General features: G+C 44.1%; 1 protein-coding gene across 1 annotated transcript in view; it reads right to left on the bottom strand.

Moving 5' to 3' along the window:
- Positions 1–17,139, bottom strand: part of GRIN2A (glutamate ionotropic receptor NMDA type subunit 2A) — a 402,144-nt gene that overhangs the window by 141,124 nt on the left and 243,881 nt on the right. The gene's annotated exons all lie outside the window — the stretch shown is intronic.

The following is a 17,139-nucleotide window of genomic DNA, read 5'->3' as shown; positions in this document are numbered from 1 at the left end:
TGTGAGGAGGTGACTAGCACCCTTTGACAGTCGCTGCTCCATGGTTTTTCTCACCCTTCAAACACTCAACCATCCCTCCTTCAGAAGTAATGTTGTCTATGCTCAGAGAGACCTGGAGCCGAGTCTACCATGATAACATCTTCTTTTTTTGTCATTTCCTTATAAACACCAAGGTCTTACCTAGCTCAAGAACTTTGCACACTCTGTTCCCTTGCCTGGAATGACTATCTTTGCCTCTTTTCATGTCTGCTTTTTCATCCTTCTGCTTTAAGATGCAACATTACCTCCACAGAGATGCAGTCTCTCTTCAACCTGCATAGAGATGTGTCCTCCCATTCTTGAACTTCTTCCATCTCAGTACCCTGTATCTTTTCTCCTCAGCAGCCATAAGAAAGTGTAATTTATTTATTTGCTTCCCTTCTCATTTTTGTCTAAATTCCCTATTAGGCTATAACCATACTTTTGTTTTCGCTGGTGTATGCCCTGCAGGGTTTGACAGTGTGCAATAGATTAAGTCTTCAAGTGAACGGATAAATGCAATTGTGACTCTTGCCCACTAATGATATGATCTTGAAAAGGTCACTTAACTTTTCAGAGCCTCAATCTTCTCATTTGTAAAGTGAGGGTATCACCTACCTTATAGGTAGTTAGAGCACTGGGCAGGGCAGGCCCTGTTATTCTAGTGCAGGGGTAGTCAACCTTTTTATACCTACCGCCCACTTTTGTATCTCTGATAGTAGTAAAATTTTCTAACCGCCCACCAATTCCACAGTAATGGTGATTTATAAAGTAGGGAAGTAACTTTACTTTATAAAATTTATAAAGCAGAGTTACAGCAAGTTAAAGCATATAATAATAATTACTTACCAAGTACTTTATATCGGCTTTTCACTAAGTTTGGCAGAATAAATCTATATAAAACAACTTACTATAGTTAAAGCTATCTTTTTATTTATACTTTGGTTGCTCTGCTATCGCCCACCATGAAAGCTGGAATGCCCACTAGTGGGCGGTAGGGGCCAGGTTAACTACCACTATTCTAGTGCATCAAAGATGTGCAAAAAAGTGCAAAAAAGATGTCTCCTTTTTTATTTTGCATTTTAACCTTTTTGAAATAAGGATCACTTTATAATTGCTGGGACTCAGACCATATAAAATATGGTAGCATCTCACTCTTAAGCAGAAGCAGGATCCATGTTCTTCTTACACTAAAATAAAAAAACCTCTTCTGGAAAGACATGGTTACATGGCTCCATGGGTCTATTTATTGTTTAAGGAGCAAGTTAACAGCAACACTAATGCATTCTACTCCACAATGTCACCACCGCCTCCCTCTCATTTCCTCTCTAAGGACCGTCTCCTCCCCGCTCTCTTGGTTATTAAGACTACCTTTCTAAATTTTTAAAAATCTATTTTTCTTTAAAAAGCCCCAGGGAATGAGAATAATGAAACACAATTAAGCTATACAGAGCAATTCTGCCATGGAGGTGACATTTTTTGTCCCACTTTCCCTGGTCATTCTGAGAATTACATTATTACACAAGCACTGACATTCATAGGTCACTCCGCATGTGCCAGACATTGAGCTCACTGCTTTCCATGCCTGGCTAATTCTCATAAACTCCCCACTATGAGCAGAGACCAGTATTGTCTCCATTTTACAAATGACAAGAATGAGATCCACATGTATTTAGTCATCTGCTCTGTAGCTAATAAGTGGCAGGAAAAGCTAGAATCTGATTCCAAAACTGTGGATTTATAGGCTGCAATTCTCCAAAGACTGCCGATCTATACAAAGCACAGATGATGGCGATCGAGGAGTTTTGTGTCTGGAATTAAAAAGGCCATAGTTGTCTTGGGTAAAACAATTTTCCTGAAACTTTTATTTATAATATCCTCTTATTGGTCAAATTCAGCTTTATGAAAGACAACCACGTTAATTTAAAGGCTATTGTCATGGACTAATTAGCATAATACTACAGATTAGCTGCCAAATATGCATATCCATCAAAGTTCTTTTGGTTGCAATTAGCAGAAATCAACCTGAACAAACACACCGCTAAGGGAGTCTCCTGGTTGAGGTCTGAAAGGCTCAGTAAGAGGGTGGACTTCAGGTGAGGTTCATGGCTCTGGCTGACTGTACCATAAATCTCTTAGTTCTGTCCCATGTGTGAGTCACCTTATCCTCAACCTGATTTCTTCCATGGTAGAAATATGGCCTCAGAAATTCCACATCTGCACACTTGCCAATATATCCAATAATCCTGAACTTCTCCCTATTAGATCACTTTAACCAGGAAATGAGATGAGTCAGGGGAAAGAAAAAGCAAATGATACTCCAGATACAGCCGGGGCAAGCTCAGGGGTCACTGCAGTAGTCCACTTCTCTCCCCCGCTACAGTTCTCCAATGGTTCCCATGACACTTAAAACACAGAACCTTCACCAGGGATCTAAGACCCCACAGAGTGTGGTCTACCTCTCCCAACGCCTGTGCCATCGCCCACTCTGCTTCTGCCGTCCTGGCCGTCTGGCTGTTCCTCAAACTGTTCTAGTGATTTCCCAGCTCCAGCCCTCTGCACTTGCTGGTCCTCTATGAAGAACACTTTCCCCAGATCTTTACATCACTTTTGTATTCACCTCACTCAGACATCTGCCAAAATTTCACCTTCTCAACCATTTCATCTAAAAGAACGCCCTTTCCTTCTCTATCCCCTCACTCTGCACTATTTTTCTTCCTATCCCCTGTCAATGCCAATGGGCATTATGTGTTTATTCATTGATTTTTGGTCTCCCCACCAGAACAGGAGCTTTAGGTAGGGAGCTTCCGTCTGTTTTGCTCATCACTGTGTGTGTCTCGTACCTGAAGCAGGTAGGTAGTATTATGCTGCCTGCTGCAGTTATGAGACACATATTAAGTGCTGAATACCAGAAAGAGTGAGTGAAAACAAATGCAGGCATGAATGAACGGACACATGAATGAACGAGTTCCAGGCAATCAGTCGGTGAACATGGCTAACAGATGCCAGGGACTGTATTTATTGTTTGTTTTGTTCTGTTTCACCTAGTTGACTAAAAACAAACACCTTGAGTCCTGAGTTCAGGGCTTTGAGTCTATTAAAGAAGTAGGCTGTTTCAAAAGCAGAAGATTTATTAAACTCAAAATCTGTAACTAGTTCGGGGGCATGATGGCTCCTCCCCTATCTCCTATATTGAGTGGAGGACATCTGCCTAAGGTTAGGCTTCCCTGCATTTATGAGAATACATTAAAAATCAAGGCAGACAACCCCATTATGACCTGGCTTACACCCAGTATCAAAATTAAATATTACCTTCCCTCTTTCTTTCCTCCCTCCTGCCTAGCCAAAATTATTGAGATATCCTTGTTGACATTTTTGCTTAATTTTTTTCACCCAGTTAATATTCAGCAGCTCTCCTCAGGGATGCACAGAGTCTGAAGGGACTCATTCTAGAACAATTTAAAGGGGGGTGATGACTAGGCAATTGGGCTTTTGGCTAGTCTCACGAAAAGTCTCCCAAGAAATACTAGCTTCTCCCTCTGTTCTCCACTTGCTTTATTCCTGGCGATACCAAACATCAATCTCCATGATACTGACAATAATAATAATTGATATTGATGGTGAGAATAGTAACATTTTCAGGAAGATTTTGTGGTTTACAAAATGAATTCCCATCCATCACATTCTCGTGATAGATTAACTCAAAAGACAAGCAAATGACTCTTGCCCGCACTGGGAGGACCTCTGTGTGTGCTTCACAGTGCTGGAAGACTTCTGGGCCTCCTGAAAACACAAGCCTCGTGTTTCCCTGGGAAGCCAGAAAAATCAGAGGATCGGTGCTACAGCCAGAGGCAACCTTGATCCTGACTCCACTAGGTGACCCTGGGAAAGTCATTTTTATATCTGGGGTATTTCTCTCATGTGAGAATGGTAATAGTAATTACCAACTATTCCATGGAGTTGTTGCGAGAATAAAATAAGAAAAGAATAAAATAGAAATGCTCAACATGGCATCTAGATCAGAGCCATTATTCACTCATTCAACACATTCATTAATGTCTATGGATGCTCCGTACTGGTCTACACAGCTAAAGGGAAGTTCAGCAGCATCATCCATCATCACCATCCCATTATTATTATTAATCACATAGCACCTAGAAGGAGAGGACTGGTGTGGTGGAAGCAACACACCTGGCCTTGGGAGAAAGACAAATTGGGCTCTTAGCATATATTAGCTAGTCTATCGTTAGTGAAAAATGAACCCTGTGACTTCTTGGCCTCAATTTCTTTATTAGTAACAAAGCACAGAGAGCTAATTTGTGATTTTGATGTTATAAAACAAGTTGAAAATAATTTGCTGCAACTAATAATATCTTTTATGAATCTGGGCCAAATGTTATGAATTATTTATTTAAAAAGTATAAATTACAGCAGAGTCCCCATCATCATTCGCTGGCATTCTAATGTTTTCTTGAATGGGAATAAAAACAAAAGGTTTGGAATTAGCACTCACTCTTTAGGCATCATGATGACTGCACAAGCATCCACGAGCTTCTGTACAAAAAATAAAAATACTTCAACATGATTGGTCTACGTGATCTTGTAGCATTCCTTCCTGCTCTGACTTCATGCAGTTCAATTCCAGATGATTATACTCAAAAGCTGAAGAGGTTGAGACCCAGGAAAAGTCAAGTCTTTCCAAAGATGACAGCCATATATAAGAGCAAAGCTTAGATTAGAACCCAATGTTCCAAATCCTAGTTTGCGTTCTCTGATGGTTAATTTTATGTGTCAATCTGATTGGGTCATGAGGTGCCCATATATTTGGTCAAACATTATTCTGGGTGTGTCTCTGATGGTGTTTTTAGGTAAACTGATATTGGAATCAGCAGACTGAGTAAAGGAGATTGCTCATCCCAGTGGGTGGGCCTCATTGAATCAGTTGAAGGCCTAAAAAGAACAACAACCAAAATAACCCTCCCACGAATAAGCGGGGCACACCTGCTCCCTAACTTCCATGAGTTGACACAACTCAAATGGAAACATCAGCTCTTGGTTCTGAAGGTTACAGCTCTTGGATCAGAATTTACACCATTGGCTTTTCTAGGTCTTCAGCCAACTGACTGTAGAGCTTGGGACTTCTTAGCCTCCATAACCACATGAGCCAATTCCTTAATATCTATACTCTCTCTCTCCCTCCCCCAATCTCCCCCCGCCCCTGTTTCTCTGGAGAACCCTGACTAATACAACTTCTATTTCCGCCATCACATAAAAACTTTCATGATGAAAAGGAACACGGATTGCCTGAGAATTACACCCACACCCATCTGGACTCAGTTTTCTATTCTTTTTGTCAGTAAACCCATTCCTTATGCCCTCACATTCATGTACCACTGTAAGGACAACAATCCTGACCATCCCGAGCAAAAACTAACTGAGTCATCTGTCCCATGACTTTGTTACTGGAGGACGTACCTTGTGTCTGAATGATGAACAGTTTCCCATTATTGAGGCAAGAATTTTCTGTGCTCAACCCAATCCTCCACGAAGATGACACTTCCCAGTCTGGCTGGTGGGAACAACACACTACTCCCGGACTCACTGAGTGCTGGGTACTGTTACCTCTAATCTTTGGCGTGTTCCTTTCCCTGGCCTGATTGGTTCCTTCACCGACTTGTATTGATCTGTGTTCAGCTCTGTACTCAAGAGGGACCTTTGGCAGATCTCCAGCGTTCTCCATTAGTGAAGGTCACTTTTCTCAGATACTGTTTTGGAGACTCTCGCTGCCCTGGCGCCCTGAATTCATCTTCAGTGGCTCCCCTCGGAGACTTCCAGGATTCACCTGGGTTCCCCATTCTTAAGTTCCAGCCTGGAAACTCTCTCAAGGCAGTGATCTGGGACATTCATGGGACTTATTTCCAAGGTAGTCAGATGGGGCATTCACAGGACTCACGTAGTTTATTTTCTATATTCTTTTGTCTGATATCCAGGGTCTCTAAAATCATCATGTCATATAATTTTGCCCATTTTCGGTTCTTTTATTTAGAATGTCTCCAGTCCCTGTTGCTTCACCTTGGTCAGAAGTGGAAGCCAATATGATAAAATTTAATGGAGCTAATTATGACCATTATATCTCTCAAACATATGCCTAACAGAATTTACAAATGCAACTTTTTGGTTTTTTTCATTTTCCAGTGGGAAGGCAGAGAGACAGACTCCCACATGCATGCCAACCGGGATCCACCTGGTAAGCCCACTAGGGGACGATGCTCTGCCCATCTGGGGCCATGCTCGCAACCGAGGTATTCTAGTGCCTGAGGCACCAGTCTCCACAGAGCCATCCTCAGCGACTGAGGTCAACTTGCTCAAATCAATCGAGCCATGGCTGTGGGAGAGGTAGAGAAGTGGAGGGTAGGTAGAGAAGCAGATGGTCTCTTTTCCTATGTACCTTGACCTGGAGTCGAACCTGAGATATTAACACACCAGGCCAACGTTCTACCACTGAGCCAATCAGCCAGGGCCAAGAGTTATTTTTATAGCAAACATTGAAAACCTCAGTATCATTAAAAAAAAAAAATCAAGTTAGAACTATATTCTTTACTAGGTTTAAAAAATAAACTAACATTTTTAGTAGGGACCCTTAATAAACAACAGAGGTTCCATCAGACTCCATCATTTGCCATTCCCCTGATAAATGTCAGGATATTACAGAAAAGCTGAATGCTCACCCCACCTTCTACCAGAACAAATATTTCCTCCAAGCTTTAGAAGAACACCCATAAATTAATCCCATCTGACAAGTGGGAACTCTCCTTGGGTCACTCAGTAAGCTCACGCCTGCTGAAGAGTGGGCAGCCATTTAGGCACAAACTACTCAAATTGTCACCTGTAAAGCTGACAGGAGAAGTAGATTTATGACCCTAGGCCACATAAAATGACCACTTAGTCCCAGATGACTATCTCCCTGACACCTCCATCTGAAACTTTAAAAGAACATTTTATTTTGGTTTGAGAAAATGTGAGTTAAAGACTAGAGGCACCTCTCCAATCCCGTGGAGACTCCAGTCACAGAAAATCATGAACCAGCTGTGATTTCACCAGATGTTTGCGCAGTGAAGCTGTGAGCACAAAGCAAGAGAGAGACCCTACTTGTCTGCACAGATCTTGTACTGACTCAAGATAAAGGTCCCTGGGGGGGGCAGGTATCAAAACTCCCTGTCTTCACTCATTCTAATACCCACCACTCGAGTTCTAGCTTTGTAATGACTATAAATAACGATGATTATGATAAAAACTAATAAAGTAAATACAAGACACATTATGATAAAATAAAATGCTTAAAGAAGCCATGGAGATAATACAAATTAGTAAGTGGTCCAGGTGGGGACAAAGGTAGCTTGGGAGGCCTTTCTTGATCTAAAGGTCACTTCTCACATCCAGTTGACCTTTTCCAGGCAGGAGGAAGCTTCCAGTACAAGATGGTGACATAAGAGGCTCCTTAATCCACTTCCTCCCATGGACACACTGAATCTACAGCTACCCAAGGGAGCATTGATGTCCATGAGCTACACACAGGATGATTCGCTGTGGAAGAAATCCACAAGCTGGCTGAACAACTCCCACACACCCAGTGAACGAGACAATACCCACATCAAACTGAATGGAAAGGGCTGACACACTCTCCCAAAACCCCCCTCCCGGCACAGCAACATACAGTCGGGAGGGAATTCCAGGTTCACCCCGAAGAGTGAAGGGTTTGCAAATGCAATGCCCCAATTTGTTAAGACTTCCAGGCAGGAATGTGGGATTATCATCAATTCTTCATATTCTTCCAGATTAACTAAAAATTACAATTTTTATTGAACTCTTACAATTTTGAAAACAGTAAAACCATCCTATTAGTCAATAACAACAACTTCAGGTCAATTTGCAACCTCTGAAAGTAGTATAATGGGGTTTACATCCAAATGAAACTGGATTTAAATTCTGGCTTCATTTTGTATTATTACCTGTGTGGCTTTCTGTCAAGGTAACTAACTTCTCTGGTGTTCAGTTTTCTCATCTATAATATGAGTTATTATGATTTATAATTGACCTGATGACCATCTTACCCAGCATCCATTTCCCTCTTCCTCATTTTTAACAGAACTCATAAGTGTTGAGACTTCATTCTTCCCATTAGAATCCATGGTCCTCAGGGGGAGCTTACCCCAGTTCTAAGAGTATGTCTGGTTTGGTTTAACCTAATCCTATTTGCCTTCTTAGTAACTGGGTCAGGAGTCCAAAATTAAGGCATTTAGCACATGGTAGCTTCAAAATGGATGTCATTGGTCTAAAGATGGGCATAGACCTAGTTTGGCCACAAAATACTTATGTCAGGTATTGCTGACAGCAAAATTTAGGTCATAAAGGAAGCCGTATGAGAGCAAAAATGGCACTTCCCAAAGAGCTCAGTCAAGAGATTACAGGGAAAAGAACCATAACCTGGATCATACTGCACCTGAAGTCCACCCTACCTCTGGAATTCCAATCAAATACAGTGTGTCCGTAAAGTCATGGTGCACTTTTGACCGTCACAGGAAAGCAACAAAAGACGATAAAAATGTGAAATCTGCACCAAATAAAAGGAAAACCCTCCCAGTTTCTGTAGGATGATGTGGCAGCATGTGCGCATGTGCAGATGATGATGTAACACCGTGTATACAGCGGAGCAGCCCACGGCCATGCCAGTCGAGATGTGGACGGTACAGAGGAAAGTTCAGTGTGTTCTGTGGCTCACTAAATTCAAATCCATGACCAAAGTGCAATGTGAATACTGGCACGTTTATAACGAAGTGCCACCACATAGAAATAACATTACTTGGGGGGATAAGCAGTTGAAGGAAACCAGCAGTTTGGTGGAGAACCCCGTTCTGGTAGGCCATCAGTCAGTGACGAGTCTGTAGAGGCTATACGGGATAGCTACCTAAGGAGCCCTAAAAAATCTGTGTGTGAGCCCACATTGAACTGCACTGAATAGGTATGAAACTGGGAGAGTTTTCCTTTTATTTGGTGCAGATTTCACATTTCTATCGTCTTTCGTTGCTTTCCTGTGACCGGTTAAAGGTGCACCATGACTTGACGGAAACACTGTAATTCAATCACAGAAATTATTACCTGCAGCAAAACCATCCAAACTCACAGCAAAGGATTAAAGGTAATGTATGTAAAGTGACTGGCCCAAAGGAGACACTTAATACACGGGGGGGTTGTATCATTAGAGTACTTCAATTATATCACATTTTAAAATACATATGCTTCCATAATATTACTTATGAAACTTTAAGTTTCCCCTTTCCCCACATAATGATGTATTAATTACATTCAAAATTTGAAACCTCTTTTTTATTAACAGTGGTGGAAATGAAAAGGAAGTGAGCACAGGTCTGGGGAGAGCTGTTCTCCTTCACACAGGAAGCCGAGTGGTGTGTGTGTGTTTATTCCTTGTGTTCACACAGTACAGAACCAAATGATACAAATCCTCAGGAAACTGGCAATGGGGATTTGGGTAGGAGTGTATCACACATCAGCAGGTCAGCCAACTCATTCACCAAACTTTGGGGCTTGTGTAAAAATGCTTCTGGCCTCCCATGCCCACACAGAACCCAGCTAGCATCACCAAGAGTAACAGCGACTCCTCGATTCCTGGGACCCATGCCAGCCTTCGAGGCACTGGGCGCCTGCACCAGGGCTCAGTCCCACCTGCAGGCCGGCAGCTCTCACGCGGCAGTGGGTGGGGGAGGCAGAGAAGCAAGAGGACAAAGGCAGAGAGCAGGTGAAGAGATCCATTCTGGCTGTCTAGCTCACACCTGGAAGGGACAACAAGGAGGGCTTCTGTCCTTCATGCAAAGAGGAGCACAGACAGACAGACACCCTTCCACAGCTCCCGCCCAGTATGCTGCTGCTTTCCTTTGCCTCAAAGGACTCACTGCTCTTAGGATTTTTTTCTGGTAGTTTAACCCTGATATAAATAGATAAATTTTACTTTCCTACAAAGTTGCACTAAACCCAGGTAGGTTAGCAATGGGTCTTTGGAAAGTCCATAGTACTGATCACAATGTCTATCATACAGCAGATCCTGCATAGACATCCACGTGGCTCCACTGCAAAATCAAGATTGGAATAGGGCCCTGGCCAGTTGGCTCAGTGGTAGAGCGCCGGCCTGGCGTGCAGGAGTCCCAGGTTCGATTCCCGACCAGGGCACACAGGAGAAGCGCCCATCTGCTTCTCCACCCCTCCCCCTCTCCTTCCTCTCTGTCTCTCCCTTCCCCTCCTGCAGCCAATGTTCCTTTGGAGCAAAGGATGGCCCCGGGCTCTGGGGATGGCTCCATGGCCTCTGCCCCAGGTGCTAGAGTGGCTCTGGTCGCAGCAGAGCGACGCCCTGGATGGGCAGAGCATCACCCCCTGGTGGGCATGCCGGGTAGATCCCGGTCGGGCGCATGCGGGAGTCTGTCTGACTGCCTCCCCGTTTCCAGCTTCAGAAAAATACAAAAAAAAAAAAAAAAAAAGATTGGAATAGGAAGTCTCTATGGGGAGAAACACAGCTGAAATTCACAGCTCACTCTTCCTCCCCAGTATTCTCCTCTCCCTTCAGGTATTATTTACCAATTAATGTAAAGTTCTTTATGGTACGAACCTGTTTCCTCTTCTGATTCTTCATTCTTCCCTATGTGATCTCACCCAATCCTGGGGCTTTAACAGCCATCAATAAACTCAAAACCTGTGTATTGTATTTTAAGTGTGACCTCAGACTCTCCTCTACAATTGCTTACTTGAGATTTCCATATGGGTGTCTCAAAATTGTGTCCAATGGCACGTGTTTGAAATTAACTGTTGCTTGTGACTCACTCTCCCCCAACTTGATTCTTCACCAGGTCTGTAAAGGCTCCGCTATCTATTCAGCTTGTCCAACTGAGACGTTATTAATTATCATCTCTCTTTTATCACCTCACAGTCATCTATCAAGTCTTGCTAATTTTACCTCCAAAACATGCATTCAGTTTACCCACTTCCCCCAAGTCACCGTCTTCTCTCTCCTAGACTATGTCATGGTCTCTGAACTGATCCCAGTTCTTACACATGAATACCCTCTGCCCCTGATATACTCTCTGTCAGCAGGCACCAGAGCGGTAAAGATGGTGCTTTTCTTCGCTTTCTCTTTTCCCAGAAGAGAGTTGCAACAAATTGTTAGTATATGTCACCAAATTAACAAGTTTTAAAATGAAAGCTTTCCTCATGTTCAACCCAGAGGGAAACAGATCACTACATCTGTTTGTTAGGCATGCTGGTCCCCCAAATCCAAAGACTTGCATCCAGATTAGGGCCAACTGGAACGATATTTATATTTTATGTATGACCCCAAAACAACCCAAACCACCTTTCCCTCAAGGTAAGGGCACGGCTAATTTCTGGTCCTCTCAAGTTGTCGGCGTCAGATTTCCACCATTTGTCAAGCTATTCGCTGGCTGCCAACTGGAAATGATGGACTTGCATTGCAGGGTTGGCATACGGTGCTTTTGACTTCCTGCCAAAAAAGAGAGGGCTGTGTTCCAGGAGAGATGCCACAAGCAGAGAGGATGCCGAGGAGAGGCTGTTGACTTAGCTCTCAGAGTGAACACCCAGGGGATGCAGCCCACTTATGGGTCCAGCAGGACACAGGAGGAGTCCAGCTCAAACTACACATCTGGTCCAGGGAAGGAGAGTTAACATCTGCAGGGTGCCACCTACATCCTAGATGCCAGGCTAAATGTATTGCATGCATTTAAGTGTCTCCATAATCCTCTCTGGTTAGAATTATCTCTGTTTTCAATCAAGAAAATGAAGGCTTAAAGTTGTGAAGTAACTTGCCCAGGACAACCCACATCATGAGAGGGTTTGAACACAGCCCTGTCAAAACCCACATGGCACAAGCTTCGGGGGCCACACTTCGGTTCCCAGGGCGGCACCTGCCCCTGGATTCTCTCACTACTTATCTCTTCAAGGTTCAGCCACATGCCCTGTTCCTGAGTCCCGAATCCCAATAGATAAACAGCACAGACCCACAGGACGGCTTGGTCTCCTGGGTACCTGGTATCACTGCCAGAAATGTTTGTCAAGTATATGGTGATCCCACAGATAAATATTTGCAAAAAGTTATCACATTCACCCAGTTCTAACTCCAATGGAGCTCAGAGAATTAACTGAGCAGGCTTTTTTATTGGCCTTAAAGAAGGAACCAACAGTGATTATTCTGGTTATCAGATATAAATATGCCTCAACCGGGTTAGTTCAGGCTCTTAGTGGGTCATTGAACCAGGAACTTCTCCTATGGTTCTTTTAGAAACGAAGGTTGAAAAAAACATCGACGTAACTTGGATACAAATAAAACTCAATCTCCCTTACATACCCGCCGTCCCTTTCCCCCCAGGTGGGGTGATGTCGCTTCTTAAAGCCCAGGCCTGACTTCACAAATCAAGCGGTTAATGTAAAACACCTAAGTGGTCAAGTCAGGCATCATCAATTAAGGCCAAATAATGTTCCTTCAGTACTAATGCATAATTCTCCCAGGAGAAGATGTTCTTTTCTTACTCGTTTGGGCTCTAGACCTACTTGAGCACTTCTATTTGACTTCCGATGCAGTAACTTCTCCACGTCCTACTCTCTTGCCTACAATGGGAGTGACAGAACATAGAGTTGTGATCCAGCTGTTAAAAAATACACTTGCAGGCCCTGGCCGGTTGGCTCAGTGGTGGAGCGTTGGCCTGGCGTGCAGAAGTCCGGGGTTCGATTCCCAGCCAGGGCACACAGGAGAAGCGCCCATCTGCTTCTCCACCCCTCCCCCTCTCCTTCCTCTCTGTCTCTCTCTTCCCTTCCTGCAGCCGAGGCTCCACTGGAGCAAGGATGGTCCGGGCGCTGGGGATGGCTCCTCGGCTTCTGCCCCAGGCGCTAGAGTGGCTCTGGTCGTGGCAGAGCGACGCCCCGGAGGGACAGAGCATCGCCCCCTGGTGGGCAGAGTGTCGCCCCCTGGTGGGCAGAGCATCGCCCCCTGGTGGGCGTGCCGGGTGGATCCCGGTCGGGCACATGCGGGAGTCTGTCTGACTGTCTTTCCCCATTTCCAGCTTCAGAAAAATACAGGAAAAAAAATATACACTTGCATGCCTCAATTCCCTGCCTGTGCAGAGCGTGCAGTGTAACAAGTGTAAGTTAAAGTACTAATAACGATGATGATGATGATGATCATAGTAAGATAAGAAGAAGGCAGGAATGGCAGTTGTTTGTGAAACACCTACCACCTGCCAGGCACAACGAGAAGCGTTACACACACATGCCTTCATTTCGTTCTGCAACAACCAGAAGAGGTGACTCTAACACACACATGCATGTATTTTAGAAAACAAAAAACCTGCTCAGTAACTGGTCAGTATGTGGCTCACTCAAAACCAATCCTGTCCCATTCCCCAGCCCGTGAAGGTCTCTCTGCCACACTGCTCTTCTTCCCCTTGGCCACATTTCCCCCAAGGTAACCAACCCCTTGGCAAGAGGGTTAGATCTAAAAAACACCTCCCTATCTCTTCTGTGATCGCCTTGGTAAGTGTAAAACATGTTCCCTCTGATGTAGAACACACACGAGTATGCACACACACACACATACACACACATTGTGTCAGTTATAGTGACCATTACAGATGACTTTCCATGTGCCAGGCTGTGGGCTAAGAGGGAATGAATTACTTTTCCGATCCTCATGTCTCACCTGCGGGAGCAGACCTGGACGAATTAAGTAAACTTGCCCAAAGTCTTAGATCTAGGAGGGTTCTGATCAGAGATTCAAACCAGGCAACCTGGCGGTGGTGCCCACACTCTTAACCACGAGGCCACACTGCCTCCCAGGGGCCACATCCACCAGTGAACTGGCCAGATCCTTGGGACAGAACCGGACAGCACAGCCTAGGTTCCACACCAGCGAGACAGGTGGTGGTTTACCTGCACAGTTCTGGGAGTTGCTGGTGATTTGCTCTGTGCTTGGCGAAGGAACAGATGTTTAATAACTTTGCAGTAGCAAGGAAGAGGTTACATAACACGGCTGAGCTATTTTTGAACTTTGGGAAATGCTGACTGCTCTTTTCAGAGAGCCTTCTGTAACACCAGGAATGTTAAACATAAATAATATTTTCCCCCACTTTTTAAAATTCTGAAATCCCAGAAATGCAAAATTCACGGTAAGATCACTAACAGATCACCCTCAGCAAGCCCTCCCTTGTACCAATCCAGCATCCTAGGAAATAAGCCATTGTTCCAATATCCTAACTACACAAGCTCTGTGCATAAGATTGCAAATAATATCCACAAGGCCCAACGAGGGACATAACTGGTCGTGCTCAACCAGTCAGAGCTGCATCCCAGGCCCTTCCAGTTACGCATCAAGAAACCACCAGGGGTGGCCTCATCTGAACCTCTTCTCAAGCCATTCGCATCCCCCTTCTACACAGTGGGAGTAACGAGAGCTATTCATCTACTATCTGCTTTACCAAAGAAGACTTTAAAACCCGTTTGAAAATGCAACTTCGCAAGCTTGAAGTGAGCTCCCCTACCTCTAGAGTCCTGGGCTACACAGAAGAAGCTGATGGGTCCGACTCGGGCTGAAGCTAGATCTGTTCTCTGCCTTCAGCATCCAGACTGAAGAGCCCTTACTATCAACAACCATCATCTTTTTAAATAAAAGATGGAAAACATATAACAGAATACAAAACAGCAAGTGAGAGGAATATGCTAGAATTATGTATATATATCTTCATAAATCAATCTTGAACCCATGAAGTTGAGGTAAAGGAAATTCTAACACATTAGATACCATTTTTTTTTTGTGCCCAAGGAAGAACGCTATTGGGCCTAAGGCTGCACGGACATCTCCATCAGAGTATAGAACACGTGGAGGGATTTGAATGACACCAAACTTCTGGCAGTGTTTTCTCTCCCATGGACAGAAAGGGCGAGAAGTGGACTGGGCAGGGTTTGGTCAGGACTTCTACATTATCAGTAATGTTTACTTTTTCTTTTAATTTTGAAACACATGTGACATGTTAACCTTCGTTCTCTGGGGTAAGTATTGGGGTGGGTGCTTGATTGGACTCTGTACTTTTCCGTATATTTCCTCCTTGTCTATATTTAAGAAAGAGTTCTTGCTTTCTGAGCTTGCATTTACCCAAATGCTCCCCCCTTCATCAGACTGTTCCTCCTTTGAGAGGCGAGGTTATGTAGGGGCTGGCATAAGGTCTGTTGGATTGTACGAGTGATTTGTAGAGGATGAAAAGATACAGAGCCCTTAAATCCTTCTCTTCAAAACTGCCTTCTTTGGGTTTCCTCAAGCTCCCAGTCCTCGCCTAGCCTTGGGAAGGTCCCACTCTTCCTTGGGCATGTTTCAGAAGGTACATGACAACAGGGGACAAGTCAGGAGCCTTGCTGGTGCCAGGTCCCAGGCTCCCACACCAGGTGAGCACCACCGTGCTCCATAAATGGAAAGATGTCTCGTTAAATGCCCTGCAGTGGGTGACGGCTCTCCACCCCTGACGCGTTACTTCTCTGGGGCTGAAACATCGTCTACAAAATCGCTACACTCAAAGGCATAACCCCTGGAAATAGCACAACACTATTTCACAGCAGTAGGATTTTTTTTTTTTTGAGGAAAGGAATTCAGGGTGGTCCCTTGAAGGTGATCTGAACGCCTTACCAATTATCGTTCTCAAATTCTTTTTCCTGTATATATTATATTTCAAGTGCCCTAAAATTGAGTTGTTTCCATCAAAATCATACATGTCTGAATATTCCGGCTGCAGGGCACTTCTTGTTAGGAAGAGTAAGAATCCATTAGCCCAGCCCCATCGCGGGGCTGCCGGCAATCTTGCCTCGGTAAGAGGCTCCCGTGTTTCCTGCTCCTTCATCTCAGTTGTTTTCTGATAGCTGGACAATTATTTAAAATGCTGAAAGTGGTGATGGAGAAACAAGATCATTAAAGAGAGGAAGAAGACAGGGAAAGGGAAAATTTCAAAGGACTACAATTTCTTAATTTAAGAGTTTTTCAGGGTGATGTCAATTTCACACACACACACACACACACACACACACACACACACACACACACACACACACACACACACCTCCAGCCCCAGCCCAGAGATAATCCCTGAACTGCAGCAGATTCAAAGTCCTAAAACCTTCCCGAGACATTTCAGAGTGACGTTGCTACTTTGTAAACAGTAAACAAAACCGATCTGCTGGCTCTCATTCCCGATGACCAAAAACAACCTCGCTGATCACCCTGACAGTCATTAAATAATAATTGGGTGCTGGGCTCTGTGCTCAGCAACACTTTTCACGCATCACCTCATTCAATCCTTCAACAACACCTAGAGCATTGGTTCACGACGTGTGATCCCCAGACCGGCAACATCAGCCTCACCCAGGAACGTGCTCGAATTACAAATTCTCGGAGTCCACCCCGGAGCTCCTAAATTAGAGCGTTTGATCATGGGGCCCAGCAATCTGTGACCTGATAAGCGTTGCTAGTGATTCTCCTGCATTCTGAAATCAGAGAACCGCTGCTAGAAAGTAAATACTATTATCGTCACTTTGCAACAAACAACTGAAGCCCAGAAAAGTACAATGATTGTCCAAGTCACACAGAAAGTGGCTGAGACTTGTCTGAACCCTGACGAGTCTAGCTCCAGAGCCCGGTCCCTCAGCATGGTGCTGCATTGCTTATTATATGCAGGATGAGCAGGGATTGAACCAGTGAACATCAGGCAAAATAGATGTACAGGTGTGAACATTCTAAATTTCAACAGCTAAGCCATAATGATGATCCACAAAAAAACAATGACACTTCCCAGAAACATAAAATTTAACTTAAATGTCCACCAAGATGGGAGCCATTATATAAACTACATTGCGAGCACGTGATAGAATAGAATGCAATGTTAAAAGTGGTGTTTGCCAAGATTTCCAAAGATCTACAGAAATAGTTAGGACACGAGAAGGGAAGAAATTCAGATACACACTCAAACAGAGACTAGGAGCACTAGTGTGGGCAGTTTTCCCAAATGTTAA

This window comes from Saccopteryx leptura, chromosome 4 (genome assembly GCF_036850995.1).
Source record: "Saccopteryx leptura isolate mSacLep1 chromosome 4, mSacLep1_pri_phased_curated, whole genome shotgun sequence".
Classification (NCBI taxonomy): Eukaryota; Metazoa; Chordata; class Mammalia; order Chiroptera; family Emballonuridae; genus Saccopteryx; species Saccopteryx leptura.
The sequence above is the reverse complement of the archived record's forward strand: the minus strand, read 5'-3'. Positions and strand labels throughout refer to the sequence as shown.